Source organism: Nuphar pumila, chromosome 12 (assembly GCF_984573655.1).
Source record: "Nuphar pumila chromosome 12, dmNupPumi1.hap1.1, whole genome shotgun sequence".
In the NCBI taxonomy this organism is placed as follows: domain Eukaryota; kingdom Viridiplantae; phylum Streptophyta; class Magnoliopsida; order Nymphaeales; family Nymphaeaceae; genus Nuphar; species Nuphar pumila.
Window position 1 is genome coordinate 34882793 of NC_143260.1, and position 27372 is coordinate 34910164.

The 27372-nt window shown below is 35.4% G+C and overlaps 1 long non-coding RNA gene across 4 annotated transcripts; it reads left to right on the forward strand.

Moving 5' to 3' along the window:
- Window positions 1–2335: 2335 nt before the first annotated feature.
- Window positions 2336–26940, forward strand: LOC149820654 (uncharacterized). Of its 4 annotated transcripts, XR_016426835.1 has the most exons (5): window positions 4455–4746; window positions 7958–8143; window positions 9148–9372; window positions 10876–10942; window positions 24781–26940. It is a non-coding gene; the product is annotated as an uncharacterized LOC149820654 (long non-coding RNA). The 4 variants fall into 4 exon arrangements; XR_016426836.1 differs by lacking the exons at window positions 4455–4746; window positions 24781–26940 and adding an exon at window positions 2336–2433 and having other exon boundaries at window positions 10876–13200; XR_016426838.1 differs by lacking the exons at window positions 4455–4746; window positions 24781–26940 and adding an exon at window positions 3235–3257 and having other exon boundaries at window positions 10876–13200.
- Window positions 26941–27372: the final 432 nt, after the last annotated feature.

The window sequence follows — 27372 nt, forward strand, 5'->3', positions numbered from 1 at the left end:
GACTCGAGTCGTATCAAATTGGATTGTCCTAAGCAAAAGAGAAAAGTGGCTTTTGTTGGAGATAAACTTTCTAAATTGAGTGATGATGCAAGCAAGAAAGGAGGTGATATTAAGATCCTATCCATCGCTCAATTGGTGAAGACGCAACAAAAAAATTGAAGTTAAATACTTTTTCTACCTCCAGTGTCATGGTTTGGTCATTTTCTTCTCTTGGAATGTCCTCTTGGGTAGTTGACACGGTGCTTCCTTTCCTATGACACCTAATGCAATACTTTGATCAGACGAATACACCAACTCTTACTCATCTTTAGTTTTAACCGTTGATGAAACTTCTTTAGAAATCAAAGGCATTGAAATATAGAAAAATGTTTCAAATGACTAAGAATTTTTGTTCCAAAAGTTAAGTTTAAATCTTTTGTCTGTTTTTCAAAATCTTTACCATGATTGTGAAATCTTCTTCTGATCTAAGGGTTACTCCGAACAAGATCTCTAGTAAGAAAAGTTGATCTCTATTACATGAATTTTTTATATCTTCCTTATAAGTCCTTTTGTAGACTTCGTCGCCCAACACTTCAATGCATGCTGGAGGACTTGGTTCCCTCCCAACTCATTAGTATTTAAGAAATGATATTACACTGACTATATAGTTCAGTGCCAGAAGGTGGAATCCAATTCCGTGTTTTATGGAAAAGAGCAAATGCATGATCATAACATCAGCTTTCCTGTACAGAATGTGATGGCTGGGTGGTCGTCCTATCTGTACTGAGGGAGTCAGCTTGATTATGAGTTGATCACGAACTAATGTTTGGTATAGTCACTTTAATGGAATTGGATAGTCATTTGTTATATAACACCAAAGTTAGTGAACAAGTGAAATTTGTTTCTTGAAATTTGAACTGATGCTCTTCTTTAAAAAAAAGAGATTGAACTGACGGTGATACAAGTCCTGGTTGGGCTGTGAGTGTGAGGTCATGGGTTCAAGCCCTGCTGCTGCGGCCACTTCTTGCAAAAGGCAGAAGGTTAGGACCATCCCCAGTCCACCCCAGCACCAGGGAATACAGGACCGCACTGGGTATGGCCTTTTTGTAAAGTTATAGTAGTCCTCTCTGCATCTTTTTGCTCTTTTATTATGTTGCCTTGATTCTTTACATCCTTCCATGTTGTCATTACTATATGGCCAGAGACATGAATAAGTCTACTGAAAAGGCATAATTGTTGGAGATGCCACGACACTACTACGAAGACCATTGCTAGAGATGTCATTACTGGGACGTTTCAGTGAAAGAAAAATCTTGTGGTAGCTTATACAAATTGTTTTTTTAAAAAAAATCTAAAAAAGCGTCCATATATTTAAATTTCAAAAACATATTAAAATATGTAACATTACAAAAAACTAAAAATCTATAAAAATTGTCAATATCACTCTAAGAACAAGATAATATCACAAAAAAATATAATACTTTCAAAATTGACCACCACATGCAGGACTAGCGGGGTGGGCATAAAAGCATCAAAATAAAGACATGAACTCCACTACATGCATGAGTGTATTTAGCTTTCACAGGTGGGCAGGGTGGTCATGGACGCCACCTGTGGTTTCCTTGTAATTATAAAAAAGGTGATTGTTCTTGAATATCTCGCGATAAATGGCCAGTAGTCGTGAGTCTTGTGACTACAATCAAGGGTTGCAAACGGGTCCAATATGGGTCTATTTGGATCCGACCCACTTTCACTCTTATTGGGGAAGCCACCGGGCAAGAGCAAGGCGGTGCGTCGCCCAACTGTATAAAGGGAAGCCTAACGGTAAAGAATAAAATATATAAGCACGAGAGGGCAAAAAGCCAAGAATGGCACGCTCCTGCTCTATCGTCTCTCTCTCTCTCGACCTTCTTTCCCATGCTCCTCACCCTGCCAGGGCCACCATCGCCAGAGAGCGAACCCTGTAGTGATCGTCCCCCTTAGGAGAAAGATCCATTGCCGGAGATCGAGCACCGGTCACGCTAGACCTCCTCCATGGACTACCATTGCCAGAGAGAGAGCGGGGAACCTTACTTTCCCCTTTTCTGGCTGCACCCTCTCTGCCCACTTTGCCCTCTCCCCACTGTTGCTCCTCCATCGCCAGACCACCGTCATCCTTCGCAAACCCAGCTACCTGCGAACCATCTTCCTCAAAACCCTCTCACCTTCTCCTATCTACCTGATTCCTTCACCACCATCTTCCTTGAAACCCTTGAATACCCAAAAGGATGATCCCATACATGATGAAAGATCGTCAGTGCGGCATGGTTCAAGTTTTGATCGATAGGGGTTTGAGCGAGGGGGTTTGATCGTGAGGTTTTGATAGTTCTTGATCGATAGGGTTCTGAGCGATGGGGTTTGATTGATAGGTTTCGGCAGGGTACTACAACGAGCATCCATTGTTGCCTTAGAGAGGTAAAGAATTCCGTCATCTCCCTTCCTTCTGTAGCTTCCTCTTTCCCAATCTCTATCGCGTTCTCTTTTTTAACCTAGCCGTTGTGCTCTTTCAATCCCTCAAACACTAATGGATGTGGGAGATGTTTTAGGGTTTCTTTTAAAGGGATTTCATCCTCTCTCTCTCTCTCTCTGTTGCTGGGTACTCTTGGCATCCTGCCAAGGAAATACGTTTCATTCATCCCGTCCATCTCTCTCTATCTTTATCATGGATCTTCCATATCTTCTTTATTTTTCGCTTTTTTCTTCTTCACCCCATTCGTTTTATCGAGTTCTGCAAAGGAATACACATAATTTGGTTGAAATCTTTTTGACCATGGTTTCTACGATCGTACGATCCGCTGTCATTGATGTCACGGTTAACATGCCTAGTTTTCATGCAAATTGGGAACCAAGTGTTGTTTTTTATGGGGGGTTGTTTTCTCTGCATTAGTCTTGCTTTCTTGAAGTGTATTCAATTCGTACCTGATGAGTTTCGGCAATTCGGTGTCCGTGGTTTGATATGCAAATTAGAATTGATATTCGTGCGCTTTATAACAACTAATTTAATTTAATTGAGGGATAGGTTGTTTTTTTGTTTCTCTCTATCTATTCCTACTGAGGTTGTTTACAGGGTTTCTATGGAAGTTGGGGATCCGAATTGATCTGTTGAGGTGTCAACATTGCAATGACCTATCGCCCCTCCCCAAGAAAGAAGAATACACAGAAAAGGAGGGAGCAGAGGCTTTGATTTTTCTACTCGTTAATCTAGCGAGGTCAATAATAATATCAAGGCAAAGGACAAGGTGGGTTCTCTCTAGCTATGATGGTTAGTGTTCGTTCCCCCTGTTCATCAGAGATGTTTTAAATTTTTAATAGTAGTCTTCAGTTTCCTGGGAATGATTTATCTCTTGATGTTGCTAAATCTTAAATGGGCAGTAGAATCTAGTTAAAATCAAAACTTACATCGCGACTAGAATCAAGACTTACATCGCGATCCGGGGAACTAGGGTTGCACACAGGTGCAATATGGGTCTATTTGGATCCGACCCACTTTCACTCTTATTGGGGAAGCGACCGGGCAAGAGCAAGGCGGCGCGTCGCCCAACTGTATAAAGGGAAGCCTAACGGTAAAGAATAAAATAGATAAGCATTAGAGGGCACAAATCTTGAAAAACTCAAGAATGGCGCGCTCCTGCTCTATCCTCTTTACCTCCACGGTCTTTCTCTCTCTTGATTTCTCTCGACCTTCTTTCCCATGCCGCTCAACGCGCGGGGTCCACCGAGAGAGACCCCTGCAGCGATAGTCCCTCGTCAGAGAGAGATCCATTGTCGGAGATCGTGCCCCGGTCATGCCACACCTCCTCCACGGACTACCATCGCCGGAGACTGACCTGCCAGAGAGAGAGAGGAACCTTACTTTCCCCTTTCCTGGCTGCACCCTCTTTGCCCGTTGCGCCCTCTCCCCACTGTTGCTCCTCCATCGCCAGACCACCGTCATCCTTCGCAAACCCTGCTACCTGCGAACCATCTTCCTCAAAACCCTCTCACCTTCTCCTATCCACCTGATCCCTTCACCACCATCTTCCTTGAAACCCTCGAATACCCAAAAGGACGATCCCGTACATGATGCAAGATTGTCGGGGTTCAAGTTTTGCTCGATAGGGGTTTGAGCGACGGAGTTAGATCGTCAGGTTTCTATAGTTCTTGATCGACAGGGGTCTGAGCGATGGGGTTTGATCGATAGGTCATCCTTCGCAAACCCTGCTACCTGCGAACCATCTTCCTCAAAACCCTCTCACCTTCTCCTATCCACCTGATCCCTTCACCACCATCTTCCTTGAAACCCTCGAATAGCCAAAAGGACGATCCCGTACATAATGCAAGATCGTCGGGGTTCAAGTTTTGCTCGATAGGGGTTTGAGCGACGAAGTTAGATCGTCAGGTTTCTATAGTTCTTGATCGACAGGGGTCTGAGCGATGGGGTTTGATCGATAGGTCATCCTTCGCAAGCCCTGCTACCTGCGAACCATCTTCCTCAAAACCCTCTCACCTTCTCCTATCCACCTGATCCCTTCACCACCATCTTCCTTGAAACCCTCGAATAGCCAAAAGGACGATCCCGTACATGACGCAAGATCGTCGGGGTTCAAGTTTTGCTCGATAGGGGTTTGAGCGACGAAGTTAGATCGTCAGGTTTCTATAGTTCTTAATCGACAGGGGTCTGAGCGATGGGGTTTGATCGATAGGTTTCGTCTGGGTACTACAACGAGCATCCATTGTTGCCTTAGCGAGGTAAAGAATTCTGTCATCTCCCTTTCTTCTATAGCTTCCTCTTTCCCAATCTCTATCGCCTTCTCTTTTTTAACCTAGCCATTGTGCTCTTTCAATCCCTCAAACACTATTGGAGGTGGGAGATGTTTTAGGGTTTCTTTTAAAGGGATATCATCCTCTCTCTATCTCTCTCTTCGTACTCTTGGCATCCTGCCAAGGAAATACGTTTCATTCATCCCGTCCATCTCTTGATGGACCTTTATGGCTATGGGCATGTTGCTGATAAAAAATTATGTGGTGCTTATAAATATTTGTTATTAATTTTTTGCTGATTCCATCCTTTGTCCTAAATTAGCATCTGGTGCCAGGAGCAGCTGTCATGTTTATTTGTTTATTTGTAGAATCTGTGACACTTCCCATGCTCATTTTTATAGTGACGATCCAGTATTCTTACACTATTGCATATCATGAGATATTTCATTATCTGTCACATCTAAGTGGGTTGATGTTGATGGATTGATGTAGGATTAGTACACCATAGTTTTGTTTCTGTTGCAAATTTCCACTTATTTTGGATAAAGCTTATTCTTTACGATGTTAATTGGGAGAAACATGCTGAGAACACCATATCCTTTTTTGTGATGTAGCTTGCAGAGCCCTCTCCAACTACTCAACCTTTTCATTTTGGCCATACATTAATGATGTCAATTATGGTGTCATATTTGATGCGTTTTCTTCATCAAGGAATATTCCTGAGAAGCTATCATATGATGATGGCAGCCTAAGAAGTTTTGTGTTTAAACCTCACACGGAATCACGTTCCAGTTCAGGCATTCTGGTAGGTTTCTATTTACCTGTTTGCTGATAACCATTTTCTGGAAGATGACTATTTGGTTGCCCCTTTCCTATTTGTTGGAAACTTCATCTTGTTGTGAACATAACATGCATCATGATCAGATGCCCTGTTAATTAATTGTTGAGATGGTATTGGAAATTTTTACTTTTCCAAGTGTTTGTTGGGTACCATATAAAATAGTAGCCATTATAATAAAAAACCTCTATGAGTTCTCAGTATGTTGCACCAGCTTGTTCTCGTGTGTTATCTGTATGTCATGTAACTATTGGACAGAAGATTGAAACAAACTGAAATTTTAACTGTTGTGGAAATTCTTGTATTCTCCTGTATTGTAGCAATGTTTTGCAATAGCACATCAACTTATTTCTTTGATGTTATGTGTAGATTTAATCTCAGTTCCAATTAATGGATGAGATTGCAATTCCTTTGCAACACATTGACATTTCTTTGCCTGTTGTCTAATTGAGACATTTTAACCCTGATTCATTGCGGACTTGGGAGTGTTGTATGGACTTTATGATGCTTATAACTGAGACATCATAAACTCCTAATTCATTCCTGATTTGGCAGTGTTGCATGAACTTTATGTTGCTTTTCGTATTTTCAATGCCTTTCAATATGGCCAGGAAAAAAAGATTCATCATGCAGGATATTGAAATTTTGAGATTTGTTGACTGTATTTGCTCATTGTTAGGTGCCTTCTAATTGTATTTGTGCTATATTTAAGATAAGTCTGATTCTGCTACAATTCGTGTGTTTTTCACTTTAACATCACATTGCTATATCATGCAATTGTGGCATGACTATGATTTAAGCAATTTGGTTGTATCTGTTATAAGCAATCTTACAATGGGCACCCATTCCCATTGTCTTCTTCATCTTGATAGGTATCATTTCAGCCTTCACATTGTAACAGATTTGAGCACCGCATGCATATTTATTGTTTGAACTGAGTGTTTGTCCATTTTTTTCTAGCACTCTAGTTTGTATCTTTGGCATTTCAGACAAGTTATCTTGGTGGTTTTAATTTCTTCAAAAGAGTGCAAAGAAAGTAGCAGTGATCATAATCATCCCTTTAAAGTTCAAGTTTTGATATTGGGAACATAATTGTCATTTGTACAGTTTGATTGAGGTCTGAGTACCAAACAACTAGATATAGATTGAATATGGCATCTGGGAGTGTACATAGGGGGAGCATTGTGAGCTTTGAAATTGGTAATTTTTCAAATGGGAAATACCTATACAATATGGAGAGTTTGTGCATTGTTTAGGCAACTGTCGACTCGCGAGGAAGCTAAACGTATTGAGAACTCTTGTATGATCAAGTTATTTTCAAGAAAAAAACTATGAGTCACTTTGATGAATTTAGTAATGGGTTCCGTGAACAATTCCAACCAAACATGAAGTTCACCAGAAATTTGACTGTTTATTCAGAGTCGATCAACTTGTTCAAGGCTCTGAGTTTTTATAGTAGTGTGCAATTTTGTTTATCTCATCAGTTCTGTGCTGTAGCTTTTGACATTAATTTGCTCAACTTGGATGTTTGAACTTTCAACTTTCACCATGGTGTTGAATCCAAGCTGTTGAACTTTAAATTTTTAGGGCCAGGTTACACTGATTGTTCAAGATCTGTGTCAAGTTCAATATCTTTGAGCCCTTTTCTATTTTTTGGATTTCCCTGTTCATGTATGATTTGATTGTTCAAGAGCTGTGTCAAGTTCAATATCTTTGAGCCCTTTTCTCTTTTTATTGGATTTCCCTGTTCATGTCTGAGTTAATTGTCATCATCTTCGTCATTAGATTTTCAATTTTGTTGTTGGCAACAACAACAATGATGACGATGACAACATATTATTAATGTTGTTATTTATCATTATTATTATTGTATTGCTGTTGTTGTTGGTTTGATTAAGTCTTCAGCAAGTCTTGCTTTTCGGATTGTGTGAAACATGAGCTACAGCTTGTACAAGATGTCACATAGGTACAAGCTACTGGTAAGCGGTATGACATGGTTGCTTTTCGAATGATTTAGTTAAAATCTTTTTTACCATGGTTTCTGCGATCGTTCAATCCGCTGTAATCGATGTCATGGTTAAAATGCCTGCTTTTCATGAAAATTGGGAACAAAGTGTTTTTTATGGGGGGTGTTTCGTATATGTGCTGGCATCAATGCGTGATGTTTTCTCTGCATTAGTCCTGCTTTCTTGAAGTGTATTCAATTCGTACCTGATGAGTTTCATGCAATTCAGTGCCCGTGGTTTGATATGCAAATTAGAATTGATATTCGTGCACTTTATACCAACTAATTTAATTTAATTGAGTGATAGGTTGCTTCTTTTGTGTCTCTGTATCTATTCTTACTGAGGTTGTTTACAGGGTTTCTATGGAAGTTGGGATCTGAATTGGTCTGTTGAGGTGTCAACATTGCAATGATCCAACATTCTTCATTGTATCGCCCCTCCCCAAGAAAGAAGAATACACAGAAAGGGAGGGAGCAGAGGCTTTGATTTTTCTACTCGTTAATCTAGCGAGGTCAATAATAATCTCAAGGCAAAGGACAAGGTGGGCTCTCTCTCTCTCTAACTATCATGGTTAGTGTTTGTTCCCCTGTTCATCAAAGATGTTTTAAATTTTTAATAGTAGTCTTCAGTTTCCTGGGAATGATTCATCTCAGCTGTTTCTTGTTGATGTTGCTAAATCTTAACGGTGTTGATGTTCAAGTGAAAGAGAATGAGGGAAGCTTCTGTAAACTCCAAGATGGTGATTCATGCTCATTTACTTAGTTTATGAGTCTTGCTGGATCTCATCTTTCTTTCCTTAGTTTATGTCTTCCAATTTGTTGAGCGTTAGATATGTTGAGTATGCTGCTATTATCAAAGGTTCTAAATACTGGTGCTCTGTTCATGGTTACTTTTGTAACTTTATTGTTTAGAGTCTTCTTGATTTCCTCCTCAAGTCCACTGATGTGGGTGTTCTTGTCAGAAACTGAATGTATTGATTTGGTTGGTACAAGCTCATCCCATATTGTATCCCCTTATATACCTGTTATATTGGAAAACATCATTATATTGGCCATATCCCTGGATCTTCAATGGTATCCATGTGACACAGATTAGTTGTAGTGATGGAGCTAAGATTTTCCTCTTAACTATGTGGGAAATGGTGGTACATACTGCTCTTCATTATTATTATTATTTTTGGATCTTTCTTGTGCTTATTTGAAGACCTAGCATCATGCATTTTTCTTGGTTGCCACACCAGGAAACTTAATTACAGTCTCACCAAGACATGCATCTTGGTTTAATGGCTGGCACATGGTCTATATGGTCCACTCACTTGTTTTCGTTATAACAAATCATTTACTGCTTAAAATGAAGGTGAATCAAAATTATTTGTTATTATTTTATTTCTGATATTTCAATATCAATGATTGTAATCAAATGCACAATTTTCTATAGGTCATCTCCTATATGTACCTAATCATAGTATCATGAACCTGATCTTAATGTGTATATTTCTCTCTGCTTCGTATGTAATTTTATTATTCTTTTTACGTGAATATGCAGATGGATGCACCAATCTCAAGTCCACTGAGCCCATCCCAGTCAGACAATATGGTGCCAGCTCCTCCTCCATTGACGAATGCACCAATGGGGCCTTGGATGGACACACTAAATTGAATTCTTCAGAGTGTGCTCCCTTGGGCTGAGACTGTGACCAGGTTGCATAGGGAAAGCACCACATTCTCAAGCCCCAATTTGTTTCTAAATGAACAGGAACAACCACATGAAGTATGTTCCCCTCTTTCTGTTATTTTTCATTTGTCAATGTGCATGTGCGCCTCTTATGTTTAATGTTGGAATGAGTTCATCTGGGATGAACTGCATGGATGATATTTAGCCAATGCACTTTTCTTCTCTTTGCTCATGTGGGTTTTGAGGATTGTACTCGTTCTGCTTGTTACTAGCGTTTTGACTTAATAGATTGAATTTGATTGATACTAATTGGATTTAGGGTTTAAAATTGTACACATTTAATGTGCTATTTTAAAAGTAATTGTTCCCCTGGAGGAAGGGTGCAGAGACACAATTTTTTCGAATCATAGATAGTTAAACAATATTGTCAACTTTATGGATCATGCAGATGCAATGCATACCAATAATTATTTAGAATAATGACTACCTGAATGCAGTTTGGAGACAACAGCTAATTGATATTTGAATTCTATTTCCAAACCTTCTTGGACTACAAACCTAACTTTTCTCACTTCTTATTCTTGTATGCTTAATGATTGGTCAAATAATTACACAAGTACTTTCATTATCACATCATGTACGTATTGTATACTCAATAAATTTAAGAATAAGGTTGCCTTGACTGTCACAATTAGAAGCTGACTGGTTTTTAAAAAATATTTGAATTATATTGGCATGGATTGTTGATCCAGTGATATTTCCTTTTTGTTCCCTCTCATCCCTTCCACCTTGTTTTGCTTACTTATTTTTGTCTAGAACAACTATTTCTGCTCTTTTTCTCCCTTTCTAGACTCAAATCATGTTGAGAAATAGTTGCTTCGCTTAATCAATATGGTTTGTATGCATATCCCAAAGACGTCAGTCTCTCATGCTAGTGTCTTATAGCTGTGATAATTTTTATGGTGCTTGCTATAGTTTTGCATTTATTATAATCTAATCAATTTATTGCAGTTTTATGATGTCACCCTGCCATATGCCATCTATTTCATATTAGACACTATTTTGGCCTTTTGCCTAATCTTCATGTGAAATGCACTTTTTTTGCCAAAAGGGGTTACCGATTGGTGGACTATATCTGGCCCAGATCATGTGCTAACTCTTTTATATTTTGTATTCTTTTATCTGTTTTTTGTATTCATCCATCTGATAACTGAAACATAGGAAACACCTCTTTTTTGTTTTAATTTTGTTTGTTCTACCTTTGAGATTGGTTCTGCTTATATATATGTATGTAAATATACTTTCCTCTCCACTTCGTTAAACTTGTCAATTGTCATGTCTAACAGTAGGGAGAAACCTCTTTTCATGCATTCTTCTCTAGTACTGCAATTTTTAATGTTGGTAACATGATAAGGTGATTTGCTTAATGGTACGTGTTATCACTTTGAGGGCATTGCGACCATTCAAGCTACGCAAATAAACACTATGAAGTTTGGTAGCATGAATAATTCACTCATCAATGAATTTAATATTGTTCTTTTATATTCCAAAGTCATGGAATATGTACTCATCAGTTCAACTATTTGATTACCCGTTTAGGCGGCTGAAGGTCTGTATGGGTATCAATACCACCATCGTTAAGAAAGCTTGATCTTTAACATTGCTGGTAAGTCACATTTTCATCTTTGTTGCCAATCAGATATTGAAGTTTTACCAGCTATTTATTGGACATTCACAAATAATGCATCATGCCTTTTTTTGTTGATAGTTTTGTAGTTTGTTACTAATGGCTTTAAATAGTTGAAAATTTGTGGAACAACAGGCTTGCAATGGGAATTTTGAACAACACATTGCTTGCTCCATTTTTATCACAATCTAACAATTTGTTGAGAATTCATGCTTCTCTGTGCTACACAGCTATTGAAACTTCTACAACCTTTATGAGTTGATTAAATTTATATTTTTGCACTATTGAATGCCTTTGCCAAATCTCTGAAATGTACACTTCCAATTTCTTGTTACCTACCTCAGTCGGCGTAGAGGACACATTGAACACCTTGGTTTCCTAGAAGCCTGCTATTCTAAGTCCATGCATGAGAGTTATGAGAATTTTGATTCCTAAAAAGTAAAAATATTACTAGCCTGAAGTTGTTGTAGTGGATATCTGCCAACGACAACCCTATCAGGTTCCTTGTTTACCTTTTATTACTGATCATTATAGAGAATAATGGTTATTGTGTTGTGTTGCTATCAGATTCACATCCAGGATGACAGTAATTTTTATCATAAATACTAATATATACATTTATATAATATAAATATAACTAGTACTAATATTAATATTAATATATATTTATATATTTTGTTTTCTTAAAGTAAATGCGTATTATCGACAGCTAAGGTTGTTGTTAGTACTCACCCTTATTTATTTTAAAGTGAGACCTATAGTGCCGTTGCTAAAGGTCCCTACTTCTTGTGACAAGTCCGAACGTCGCTAAAGGTTGTTAGAGGCTTTAGGTACCACACCTCTTGCAACATTGCTTGGAGGTATGGAAACTATGATGGCTTTGGCCATAGCTAATTATTAATTTTTTAGATGTTCGTCAAGTACTTTCATGATAGCTATTATTAGCAAATTAATCCTATGAAAAGAGAGAAATAGTTGGTCTGTATGATGGAGTAAAAAGACAAAACTACCCTAGTGGAAAGAAATAATATCAAGATATAAATAATTCCGTCCTCAACAAGAAAAAGTGTGGAAGCAAGAGCGATAAGATATGATGGTTATTTGGCTATAGTGGTTTAATCTTTAATAAAACAATGCATATGGGTTTTGACTATGCATGAGTTTTAGTGAGCAAACTAAATGGGCCTCTAATCCTATGTAGTACTTCATCACATTAGCAAATTAATGCTACGAAAAGAAAAAAAAATAGCAGGATTATAAATTGGTGGGGTAAAAAGACAACTTACTCAAGCAAAAGAAAACAATATCAATGTCTACATAATGTTGTCTTTGACAAGAATGATTATTGTGTGACTGGCCAGATATGATTTTCATTAACAAGTATTTTGGTGATGGAATGTGAAAGTGTGGCAAAAAAGATATGGATACAACGACTAGACACTGGTGGGGTAGAAAGGCAAAACTACGCTTAAAATAGGAAACCATGCTCATGTGTAATCGGTGCCATACTCAACCAGAACAAGTGTGAAAGTATGAAATAGAAGATACAATATTCAACAACTACGTTGGTGATGACTATTGTTTGAGTTTGACTGGACGAAATGAGAGAAAACATGTAGCTACATGTTGCCAAGGTAAAAAGACAAACCTACCCCTATGTGAGAAAACAACAATAAGTTATTCATAATACCATCTTCAACACAATAGAATCTGAAAGTGTAACAAGAAATATATGGATAATTCAACTACGCAATTGTGGGGTAAAAAGACAAAACTATTCTGAAAATAAGAAACCATGCAGATATGTACGTGGTGCTATGTTCAACTAGAACAAGTGTAAAAATATGAATGAGAAAGGATATTCAACAACTACGTTAGTGATGTTTATTTTTTGAGTTTGACCACACGAAACGAGAGCAAACAAAGAGCTATATGTAGGATAATAATAATAATTTGTTCATAATTCCATCTTCTAAACAATGAAAAGTAAAAGTGTAGCAAGAAAGATATGTATAGATCGACTATGCAATGATGTGGTAAACAGACAAAACTACCTCTAATATATGAAACCATGCTGATGTGTACATGATGTCATGTTCTACAAGAACAAGTGTGAAAGTATAAATGACAAGATATGATGTTAAATAACAAGTACGTTGGTGATGACTATTGTTTGAGTTTGACCTTACGAAATGAGAGAAAACTGGGCGCTCTATAGTGCAAAGTAAAAAAACAAACCTTCAGCTATATGAGAAAACAATAATAAGTTGTTCGCAATGCCATCTTCAATACAATGAAATGTGAAAGTATGGTAAAAAAGTTATAAATGGAACTATACAATGGTGAATTAAAAAGACAAAACTACTGTTAAAATAAGAAACTATGTTGATGTATATATGGTGCCATGTTCAATAAGAACAAATGTGAAAGTATGAATGAGATGTTATGATGTTCAACAACACGTACATTGGTGATGACCAGTGTTGTGAAAAGCGTTGAGGCGTAGCGAGGCGCTCCACCAAAATCTGAGGCGAGACGTAAGCCTCGAGGCGCAAAGCGTAAGCCTCAAAAAAATTTTTCATTAAAACTTACAAAAAAACTATAAAAATTATCTAAAATTATAAATAAATAAGAAATGCTTTATTGATGAAGCAACAACCCACAAAAAATAAAAAATCTCAATTAAATACAGAAAAAATATGAGATTAACATGTAAAAGTAACATTAATGCAACAACAAAAAATAAAAAATCCCATCCTACATCTTTTATTGTTGGTCAACTTTACCACATGAAAAATAAGCATAGAATGCACATAATAAACATGATCCAAGGATTGGTTTTGGCCTTTGAGTTTGGATCTATAGAAAACACATAATGTACTGCTAGAATGAGTCAAATAACGTGCCATTTTGCATCTGGTTACATGCGTTCTAAATCAATAGACAGAGAAAAGAAAGCATAGTTCAATGGCACATATATAAAGCAGCACATGTAGGTGCAAGCGTTAGTTTGTTACCACTATCTAGCTAGCTAGCAACTAATGTTGTTGACCCGAGTCATGATGCAAGTGGGGAACCCAGAAACAGATTCATATTTCAACTCAAAGGGGCTGGTAGAATATGCATGGAGTCATGCAGTCATACCAGACAACATGTATCTCCTCATATCTCACGTCTGTGATTTCAAGTTTCTCAACTGGACAAATGAATGTGAAGCTGCGAGTTGAAAAAGTTTCTCAAGTTTCTTACGTGATACAACATTAAACTGTACAAAGATGGGTAAAAACAGATACAGGGTTGAGAAAAAAGCAAAAATGAAAAAGAGAGAGGGGCGATTGTATCACGTGCGAGAGAGAGAGAATGTTGTATCACATGAGAGAGGAGAGAAGAGATAAGAAGAAGAAGAAGAAGAAGAGGAGAACGAGAGAGAAAAGAAAACTCGTACCTGTTTCTGGTCTCCACCACAAGAGAGAATGCTCTGTCGTGAGGGAGAGAAGGCTGCCGTGAGGGAGAGAAGGTCGTGAAAAAAAAACAGCGATAGGGTGAGAAAAAAAGTAAAGGAATAACATAAAAGAGTCGGTAGGTCTTTGTTTAAGCCCTAGTTTTTGGTCGAATGAGGGTTTTGACCCTCATTTGACCAAATCAATTGAGGCGTGTACGCCTCATTCTGAGGCGCGCCTCAAGGCCTATGAGGCGCACACCTCATAGGTTTTGCGCTTTACCCATGTGCCTCAAGGCACGAAGCCCCTCGCCTTGAGGCGAGGTGCGCTTTTTGCGCCTTGAGGCGCGTTTTTAATAACACTGGTGATGACTATTGTTTGGGTTTGACCAGATGAAATGAAAGAAAACTTGAACCTACATTTTGTCGTGGTAAAAAGACGAACCTACCCATATATGATGAAACTATAAGTTATTCATAATAACATCTTCAAACGCTGAGATTTGAAAGTGTTGCAAGAAAGATATTCTTAGAATGACTTCACAATGGTAGGATAAAAAGATAATACTACCCATATAATAGGAAACCATGCTTATGTATACAAGTGTGAATGTACGAATTAGAAGATATGACGTTCAACAATAAATACGTTGGTCTTGATTATTGTTTGAGTTTGACTAAACAAAATGATAGAAAACATGAAGCTACATAGTGTTGGGGTAAAAAGACAAAACCTACCCCTATTTGAGATAACAATAATAAGTTATTCTTAATTTCATCTTTAGCACGATGAAATGTGAAAGTGTCGCAAAAGAGATATGGATAGAATGACTACGAAATAATATGGTAAAAAGACAAAACTACTCCTAAAATACGAAACCATGCTGAAGTGTATATGGTGCCGCGTTCAACAAAAACAAGTGTGAAAGTATGAATTAGAATATATGGTATTCAATAATTTCGTTGGTGATGGCTATTGTTTGAGTTTGACAAGACAAAATAAGAGAAAACATGAAGTTAAATGCTGCCCGACTAAAAAGGCAAAAGACAAATCTACCTCATTGTGAGATAACAATAATAAATTATTGGTAATTTCATTTTAAACTCGATGAAATCTGAAAGTGTAGCAAAAAAGATATGGATAAAAAGGCATGTATTGATCCACTACCCAATGGTCGGATAAAAAGATAAAACTGCCCCTACAATAGGAATTCTTGCTGATGTGTACATGGTTCTATGTTCAACAAGAACAAGTATGAAAGTATGAATTAGAAGATATGATCTTTAACAACAAGTACGTTGGTTATGTTTATTGTTTGAGTTTGACCAGACGAAATGATAGAAAACATAAAGGTATATGGCGTTGGGGTAAAAAGACAAACCTACCCTAATGTGAGAAAACAATAATTGGTTTTTTGTAGTGCCATTTTCAACACGATAGAATATGAAAGTCAAGCTAGAAAGATATGAATAGGACAACTACGCAATAGCGGGGTAAAAAGATAAAACTACACCTAAAATAGGAAACCCTACTGATGTGTTCGTGGTGCCATATTCAACAAGAACAAGTGTGAAGTGTGAATGAGAATATATGATATTCAACAAGTACGTTGGTGAACACTGTTGTTTGAGTTTGACTGGACAAAATGAGAGAAACATGGTGTCGTGATAATTATGACAAACCTACCCCTATGTGAGAAAACAACAATTAGTTATTCATAACATCTTTAGCAGAATGGAATTTGAAGGTGTGGCAATAAAGATATGGTTAGAATGACTACACAATGGTTGGGTAAAAAGACAAAACTACCATTATGTGTGACAACAATAATGTTATTCATAATTTCATTTTCAACATGATAGTACGTGAAAGTGTGGCAGGAAAGATGCGTATAGATTGACCATGCAATTGCGAGGTAAAAAGAGAAAACTATCGTTAAAATAGGAAACCGTGTTGATGTGTACATTGTGCCATGTTCCACAAGAACATGTGTGAAAGTATGAACGACAAGTTATGATGTTCAATAGCATGTATGTTGGTGATGGCTATTGTTTAAGTTCGACCATACGAAGCCAGAGAAAACATGGAGCTACATGATGCTACAGTAAAAAGACAAATTTACAACTACGTGAGAAAACAATAATAAGTTATTTGTAATGCCATCTTCAACATGATGTAATGTGAAAGTTTGGCAAGATATATATATATATATATATATATATATATATATATATATATATATATATATATATATATATATATATATATATATATATATATAGAATGACAACAGAATATGGGCTAAAAATCAAAACTACCTCTGAAATAGGAAAGCATGCTGATGTGTACATGATGCTATATTTAACAAGAACACGTGTGAAAGTATGAATGAGAATATATGATCAACAATATTTACATTGGTGATGACAATTGTTTGAGTTTCACCTGTCGAATTGAGAGAAAATAAGGAGCTACATCGTGTCGGGGTAAAAAGATAAACCTACCTGTATATGAGAAAACAACAATAAGTTATTCATAATAACATCTTCAACACGATGGAATATGAAAGTATGCTAAGAAAGATATGGTTAGAACAACTACACAATGGTTGGTTAAAAAAACTTTCCCTAAAATTGGAAACCAAGTTGATGTGTACATGGTGCCAAGTTCAACAATAACAAATATAAAAGTATGAATTAAAATATATGATGTTCAACAAGTACATTGGTGATAACTATTATTTGAGTTTGATAGTACAAAATGAGAGAGAATAGAAAACTACAAGGTGTCGGAGTAAAAAGATCTACAAATATGTGAAAAAACAATAATGAGTTATTTGAAATGCCATCTTTATCACAATGAAATGTAAAAGTGTAGTAAGAAAAATATGGATAGAACGACTACGCAATTTTGAGCTAAAAAGACAAAACTACTCCTAAAATGAGAAAACTTGTTGATTTGTAAATGGTGTCATGTTCAACAACAAGTACATTGGTGATGACTATTGTTTGAGTTTGACCTAACAAAATGATAGAAAACAGAGAGCTACATGGTGCTAGGGTTAAAAGACATACCTACCTATCTGTTAGAAAACAACAATAATTTATTTATAATGCCATCTTAAACACGATGGAATGTGAAAGTATGACACAAAATATATGGATGGTCCGACTTCGCCATTGTTGGGTAAAAAGACAAAACTATCACTAAAATAAGAAACCATGCCGATGTGTACATGGTATCATGTTCAACAAAAACAAGTATGAAAGTATGAATGAGAAGATATGATGTTCAACAACAAGCATGTTGGTGATGACTATTGTTTTAGTTTGACCATACAAAATAAAAGAAAAGAACGTGCTACATGATGTCGGGATAAAAAGATAAACCTACAACTATGAGAGAAAACAATAATAAGTTATTTGTAATGTCATTTTTAACATGATGAAATGTGAAAGTGTGGCAAACTAGATTTGGATAGAACGACTACGGAATTGTGGGTAAAAAGACAAAACTATCCTTAAAATAAGAAACCATGCTGATGTGTATATGGTGTCGTGTTCAACAAGAACAAATATGAAAGTATGTATTAGAATGATATTCAACGGTTTCATTGGTGATGGCTATTGTTTGATTTCGACAAGACGAAATGAGAGAAAACATGAATCTATGTTGTGCTTGGGAAAACAACCAAATCTACCCATTGCGAAATAATAATAATAAGCGATTCATAATTTCATCTTCAACATGATAAAATATGAAATTATAGCAAGAAAGTTATGGATAAAACGACTACACAATAATGGACTAAAAAGGCAAAACTACTATTAAAATTGAAAACCATGCTAATGTGTACATAGTGCCATGTACAAATTTGACCATACGAAATGAGGGAAAAAAAAGAGCTGCAGGGTGCAGGGATAAAAAGACAAACCTACAAATTTGTGAAAAAACAATAATAAGCTATTTGCATTTCCATTTTTAACACGATAAAATATAAAAGTGTGGCAAAAAAGATTTGGATAAAATGACTATAGAACAATTGGGCAAAAAGACAAAATTACCCCTAAAATAGGAAATCATGCTGATGTGTTCAACAAGAATAAGTCTAAAAGTATGAATTAAAATGTATAATATTCAATAATTTCGTTGGTGATGGCTATTGTTTGAGTTCGACAAGAGGAAATGAGAAAAACATGGAGCTAAATGGTGCTATGCAAAAAAGACAAACCAACCCATTGTGAAATAACAATAATAAGTGATTCATAATTCTATCTTTAACACGATGAAATCTGAAATTGTAGAAAGAAAGATATGGATAAAACGATGATGCAATGATGGGCTAAAAAGACGAAACTACTCTTAAAATAGGAAACCATGCTGATGTGTACATGGTGCTATGTTTAACAAGAACAATTGTGAAAGTATGAATAGGAGGGATATGATGTTCAACAACACGTACATTGCTAATGACTATTGTTTGAGTTTGACCGAACGAAATGAAAAAAAACATGTAGCTATATTTTGTCGGGGTAAAAGGATAAACCTACCCTTACGTGATAAAACAATAATAAGTTATTCATAATTACATCTTCAACACGATGAGATTTGAAAATCTGGTAAGAAAGATATTTTTAGAACGATTAGGCAATGGTGGGTTGAAAAAAACTTTCCCTAAACTTAGAAACCAAGTTGATGTGGACATGGTGCGAAGTTCAACAATAACAAATGTGAAAAGTATGAATTAGAAGATATAATGTTCACACGCTGAAATGTGAAATTGTAATAAGAAAGATATGTATAGAACGACTGCGCAATGGTGGAGTAAAAAGAAAAAACTACTCATAAAATGGGAAAACTTGTTGATTTGTACATGTTGCCATGCTAAAAACCAAGCATGTTGGTGATGACTATTTTTTTAATATGATTTAACAAAATGATAAAAAACAAGGAGCTACATGGTATTAAGATAAAAAGACACACCTACTAGTATGTGAGAAAACAATAGAAAACAACAATAAGATATTCATAATAGCATCTTCAATACAATGGAATATGAAAGTAACACAAAAAGTATGGATAGACCGACTATGCAATTTTAGGGTAAAAAGACAAAATTACTCCTAAAATAAGAAACCATGCCGATGCGTACATGGTATCATGTTCAACAAGAACAAGTATAAAAGTATGAATGCGAAGATATGATCTTTAAGAACAAGTACGTTGGTGATTGTTATTGTTTGAGTTTGACCATAGAAAATGAGAGACAAAAGAGAGTTATATGGTGTCGGGATAAAAAACAAACCTACACCTATGTGAGAAAACAATAATAGATTATTTGTAATGCATTTTTAACATGATGAATTGTGAAAGTGTGGCAAAAATGATTTGGATAGAACGACTACGAAATAGTAGGGTAAAAGGATAAAAGTACCCCTAAAATAAGAAACCATGTTGATTTGTACATGATATCATGTTCAACAAGAACAAGTATGAAAGTACGAATGAAGATATGATTTTCAACAAAAGTACGTTGGTGATGGTTATTGTTTGAGTTTGACCATAGGAATTGAGAGACAAAAGCCAGTTACATGGTCCCGAGATAAAAAGACAAACCTACAACTATGTTATAAAACATTAATAAGTTATTTGTAATGCCATTTTTAAGAGGATAAGATGTGAAAGTGTGACAAAACAGATTTGGATAAAATGATTTCAAAATAGTGGGGTAAAAAGACAAAGCTAACCCTAAAATATGAGACCATGTTGATGTGTATATGATTACATGTTCAACAAGAACAAGTCTGAAAGTATGAATTAAAATGTATGATATTCAACACTTTTTTTGGTGATGGCTATTTTTTGAGTTCGACAAAACAAAATGAGGGAAAACATAGAGGTACATGGTGCTGAAAAAAAGAGAGACAAACTTAGCCATTGTAAAATAACGGTAATAAGTGATTCATAATTCCATCTTCAACACGATGAAATGTGAAATTGTAGCAAGAAGGATATGGGTAAAACAACTATGCAATGGTGTGCTAAAAGATGAAACTACTCTTAAAATAGGAAATCATGCTCATGTGTACATGATGCCATGTTAAAAAAGAACAAGTGTGAAAGTATGAATAAGAGGATATGATGTTCAACAACACATACATTGATCATGACTATTGTTTGAGTTTGACCGAACGAAATGAGAGAAAACATGTAGCTACACGGTGCAAAGAAAAAAAGACAAACCTACCAATTGAGAAATAACAATAATAAGTTATTCATAATTCAATCTTCAACATAATGGAATATGAAATTGTAACAAAAAAGATATGGATAAAACTACGCAATGGTGGGGTAAATAGATAAAACTACTCATAAAATAGGAAACCATGCTCTTGTGTACATGGTGTCATGTTCTACAAGAACAAGTGTGAAAGTATGAATTAAAGGATATGATGTTCACCAACACCTCCATTGGTGATGAGTGTTGTATGAGTTTCATAGGACGGAACGAAAGAAAATATCTAGCTACATTTGGTTGGGGTAATAGGACAAAGATACCTCTGTGTGAGCAAAGAATGATAAGTTTTTTATAATATCTTCACGAGGATGAGATTTAAAAGTATGGCAAAAAAGACAAAACTACCCATACAATAGGAAACCATGCTAATGTATACAAGTGTGAAAGTATGAATAAAAAAATATGATGTTCAACAAGTATGATAGTGATGACTATTGTTTCAGTTTAACCTAACAAAATGATAGAAAATAGGGAGCTACATGGTGCTTGGGTAAAGAAACATACCTACCAAAATGTGAGAAAAGAACAATAAGTTATTCATAGTGTCCTCTTCAACCCAATGGAATGTGAAATTGACACAAAATGTTTGGATAGACCAACTGCACATTTTCATCGTAAAAAGATAAAATTATCCCTGAAATAAGAAACCATGCCGATGTGTACATGGTATCATGTTGTACAGGAACAAGTATGAAAGTATGAACGAGAAGAAATGATTTTCAATAAATAGCTATTGTTTGAGTTTGACCTTAGGAAATGAGAGAAAAAAGATAGCTACATGGTGTCGGGATAAAAATACAAACCTACAACTATGTGAGAAAACAATAATAAGTTATTTGTAATGCCATTTTTAACACGATTAAATATAAAAGTGTGGGAAAAAAGATATGAATAAAACGACTACGGAACAATGTGGCAAAGAGATAAAATTGCCTGTAAAATAGAAAACCATGCTAATGTGTATATGGTGACATGTTCAACAAGAACAAGTCTGAAAGTATGAATTAGAATGTTTGATATTCAACAATTTCGTTGGTGATGGCTATTGTTTGAGTTCGACAAGACGAAATGAAAGAAAACATGGAGCTACATAGTGATAGAGAAAAAAGACAAACCTTCCAATTGGTAAATAACAATAATAAGTGATTCATAATTTCATCTTCAACACGATGGAATGTGAAATTGTATAGAAAAAGATATGGGTAAAATGATTGCGCAATGGTGGGGTAAAAAGATTAAACTACTCTTAAAATCGAAAACCATGTTGACGTGTACATGTTGGTATGTTCAACAAGAACAAGTGTGGAAGTATGAATAAGAGGATATAATGTTCAACAATACATACATTGGTGATGACTATTGTTTGAGTTTAAGCGGCCAAAATGAAAGAAAACATGTAGCTACATTTTGTTGGGGTGAAATGACAAACCTACCCCTACGTGATAAAACTATAATAAGTTAGTCATAATAACTCAATACGATGAGATTTGAAAGTACGACAAGAAAGATATTCTTGAAACAACTACACAATGATTAAAAAGACAAAACTACCCCTATATTAGGAAAATATGTTGATATATACAAGTGTGAAAGTATGAATTAGCAGTTATGATGTTCAACAACAAATACGTTGGTGATGGCTCTTGTTTGAGTTTGACTTGACAAAATGATAGAAAACCTAAAGTTAAATGGTGTTTGGGTAAAAATACAAAACCTATCCCTGTTTGTGGTAGTAATAATAAGTTATTCTTAATTCTATCTTCGACACCATGACATTTGAAAGTGTAGCGAGAAAGATATGGATAGAACGACTACACAATGTTGGGGTTAAAATATAAAAACTACTCATAAAATATGAAACTAGATGGTGCTAGGATAAAAAGAGCCATCACCAACGAAATGAAAGAAAAAAGAGAGCTAGATGGTGCTAGGATAAAAATACAAACCTACAACTATGTGAGAAAACAATAAGTTATTTGTGATGTTATTTTTAACACGATCAAATGTGAAAGTGTGGCAAAAGAGATTTGAATAGAACGACTACAAAATAGTGGGTTATAAAGACCAAACTACCCCTAAGATAGGAAACCATGATGATGTGTATTTGGTGCCGTGTTCAACACCAGGTCTGAAGGTATGATATTCAATAATTTCGTTGGTGATGACTATTGTTTGAGTTCGACAAGATGAAATAAGAGAAAACATGTAGCTACATGGTGCTTAGAAGAAAAAGACAAAACTACCCCTATAATAGGAAACCATGTTGTTATATACAAGTATGAAATATAAGATCTGATGTTTAAGAACAAGTACGTTGGTGATGGTTATTGTTTGAGTGTAACTTAACGAAATGATAGAAAAACTCTATTATTTGAGTTTCACTTGATGAGATGATAAAAAATATGAAGCTGCATGGTGTTGGGGTAAAAAGATAAAACCTACTCCTATTTGAGATTATAACAATAAGTTATTCCTAATTCCATCTTCAACACGATGGAATGTGAAAGTGTAGCGAAAAAAATATGAATTAAACGACTGAAAAATGGTGCGGTAAAAAGCGAAAAACTACTCGTAAAATATGAAACCAGGCTGATGTGTACATGTTACCATGTTCAACTAAACTATGAAAGTATGAATGAGAAGGTATGATGTTGAACAACACGTATGATGGTGATGACTATTGTTTGAATTTGACTTAACAAATTGATAGAAAAAAGAGAGGTACATGGTGCTAGGGTAAAAAGACATACCTACTCATACGTGAGAAAACAATAATAAGTTATTCATAAAACCATCTTTAACACGATGGAATGCGAACATGTGACATTGAAAGTATGGATAGACCGACTACGCAATTGCGGGGTAAAAAGACAAAACTACCCGTAAAATAAGAAACCATGCCGATATTTACATGGTGTCATGTTCAACAAGAACAAGTATGAAATTATGAATAAGAAAATGTGATGTTCAACACGTACGTCGGTCATGACTATTGTTTGAGTTTGACATTTTGACGATACAAAATAATAGAAAAAGAGAGTTACATGGTGGTGTGATAAAAGGACAAACCTACAACTATGTGGGAAAACAATAATAAGTTACATGTAATGTCATTTTTAACACGATAAAATGTGAAAGTGTTGCAAAAGAGATTTGGATATAACGACTTTGGAAAACAATAAGAAGCTGATTGGTTTTTAAAAAATATTTGAATTATATTGGCATGGATTGTTTACCCAGTGATATTTCCTTTTTGTTCCCTCTCATCCACTCCACCTTGTTATGCTTACTTATTTTTGTCTAGGACAACTATTTCTGCTCTTTTTCTCCCTTTCTAGACTCAAATCATGTTGAGAAATAGTTGCTTCGCTTAATCAATATGGGTTGTATGCATATCCCAAAGACGTCAGTCTCTCATGATAGTGTCTTACAGCTGTGATCAATTTTATGGTGCTTGCTATAGTTTTGCATTTATTATAATCTAATCAATTTATTGCAGTTTTATGATGTCACCCTGCCATATGCCATCTATTTCATATTAGACACTATTTTTGCCCAATCTTCATGTGAAATGCACTTTTTTGCGAAAAGGGGTTGCCGATTGGTGGGCTATATATCTGGCCCAGATCATGTGCTAACTCTTATATTTTGTTTTCTTTTATCTGTTTTTTGTATTCATCCATCTGATAACTGAAACATAGGAAACACCTCTTTTTTGTTTTAATTTTGTTTGTTCTACCTTTGAGATTGGTTCTGCTTATATATATGTATGTAAATATACTTTCCTCTCCACTTCGTTAAACTTGTCAATTGTCATGTCTAACAGTAGGGAGAAACCTCTTTTCAAGCATTCTTCTCTAGTACTGCAATTTTTAATGTTGGTAACATGATAAGTTGATTTGCTTAATAGTACGTGTTATCACTTTGAGGGCATTGCAACCATTCAAGCTACCCAAATAAACACTATGAAGTTTGGTAGCATGCATAATTCACTCATCAATGAATTTAATATTGTTCTTTTATATTCCAAAGTCATGGAATATGTACTCATCAATTTAACTATTTGATTACCCGTTTAGGTGGCTGAAGGTCTCTATGGGTATCAATACCACCATGGTTAAGAAAGCTTGATCTTTAACATTACAGGTAAGTCATCTTTTCATCTTTGTTGCCAATCAGATATTGATTAAGTTTTACCAGCTATTTATTGGACCATCACAGATAATGCATCATGCCCTTTTTTGTTGATGGTTTTGTAATTTGTTACTAAAGGCTTTAAATAGTTGAAAATTTGTTGAACAACAGGCTTGCAACGGGAATTTTGAACACCACATTGCTTGCTCCATTTTTTTCACAATCTAACAATTTGTTGAGAATTCATGCTTCTCTGTGCTACACGGCTATTGAAACTTCTACAACCTTTATGAGTTTATTAAATTCATATTTTTGCACAATTGAATGCCTTTGCCAAATCTCTGAAATGTACACTTTAATTTCTTGTTACTTACCTCAGTCGGCTTAGAGGGCCCATTGAACACCTTGGTTTCCTACAAGCCAGCTATTCTAAGTCCATGCATGAGACTTCTGAGAATTTTGATTCCTAAAAAGTAAAGACATTACTAGCCTGAAGTTGTAGCGGATATCTGCCAAAGACAACCATATCAGGTTCCTTGTTTAACTTTTATTACTGATCATTATAGAGAATAATGGTTATTGTGTTGTGTTGCTATCGGATTCACGTCCAGGATGGCAGTAATTTTTATCATAAATACTAATATATACATTTATATAATATAAATAAAACTAGTACTAATATTAATATATATTTATATATTTTGTTTTCTTAAAGCAAATGCGTATTATCGACAGCTAAGGCTGTTGCTAGTACTCACCCTTATTTATTTTAAAGTGAGACATATAGGGACGGCCATTGCCATTGCTAAAGGTCCCTACTTCTTGTGACAAGTCCAAACGTCGCTAAAGGTTGTTAGAGGCTTTAGGTACCACACCTCTTGCAACATTGCTTGGAGGTATGGAAACTATGATGGCTGTTAATGATGGCTTTGGCCATAGCTAATTATTAATTTGTTAGATGTTCATCAAGTACTTTCATGATAGCTATTATTAGGAAATTAATCCTATGAAAAGAGAAATAGTTGGTCCTGCATGATGGAGTAAAAAGACAAAACTACCCTAGTGGAAAGAAATAATATCAAGATATAATTAATTCCGTCCTCAACAAGAAAAAGTGTGGAAGCAAGAGCAATAAGATATGATGTTCATTTGGCTATAGTGGGTTAATTTTTAATAAAACAATGCATATGGGTTTTGACTATGCATGAGTTTTAGTGAACAAACTAAATGGGCACTAACATTAGCAAATTACTGCTATGAAAAGAAAAAAAATAGCAGGATTATAAATTGGTGGGGTAAAAAGACAACTTGCTTAAGCAAAATAAAACAATATTAATGTATACATAATGTTGTTTTCGACAAGAATGATTATTGTGTGAGCAGATATGATGTTCATTAACAAGTATTTTGGTGATGGAATGTGAAAGGCGAAACCATGCTGATGTGTACATGGTGCCATGCTCAACCAGAACAAGTGTGAAAGTATGAATGAAAAGATACATTGTTCAACAAGCACATTGGTGATGACTGTTGTTTGAGTTTGATCGGACGAAATGAGAGAAAACAAAGAGCTACTTGGTGCCGGAGTAAAAAGTCACACCTACTTTTTTGTGAGAAAACAATAATAAGTTATTCATAATGCTATTTTCAACACGATGAAATGTAAAAACGTTGCAAGAAAGATATGGATAAAACGACTACGCAATGGTGGGGTAAAAAGGCAACTATGACTAAAATAGAAAGCCATGCCGATGTGTACATGGTGCCATGTTCAACAAAAACAAGTGTAAAAGTATGAATGAGAAAATACAATGTTCAACAACAAATACATTGGTGATGACTATTGCTTGAGTTTGACGATACGAAATGAGAGAAAACAAGGAACTGCCCGATGTCGAGGTAAAAAGACAAACCTACCCTTTGTGAGAAAACAAAATAAGTTATTTATAATGCCATCGTTAAAATGATGAAATGTTAAAGTGTGACAAGAAAGATATGGATAGAACGACTACATAATGGTGAGGTAAAAAGATAAAATTACGACTAAAATAGAAAACCTTGCTGATGTGTACATGGTGCCATGTCCAATAAGAACAAGTATAAAAGTATGAAATAAAAGATACAATGTTCAACAACAAAGTACATTGGTGATGACTATTGTTTGAGTTTGACTGGACGAAATGAGAGAAAACATGTAGCTACATCTTGCCAAGGTAAAAAGACAAACCTACCCCTACGTGAGAAAACAACAATAAGTTATTCATAATACCATCTTCAGCACAATAGAATGTGAAAGTGTGACAAGAAATATATAAATAGTTCGACTACATAAATGTGGGATAAAAAGACAAAACTATTATGAAAATAAGAAACCATGCTGATATATACGTGCTGCTATGTTCAACAAGAACAAGTGTAAAAGTATGAATGAGAGGATATTCAACAACAACTACGTTAGTGAGGTTTATTTTTTGAGTTTGACTGCACGAAATAAGAGAAAACAAAGAGCTACATGTAAGATGACAATAATAAGTTAT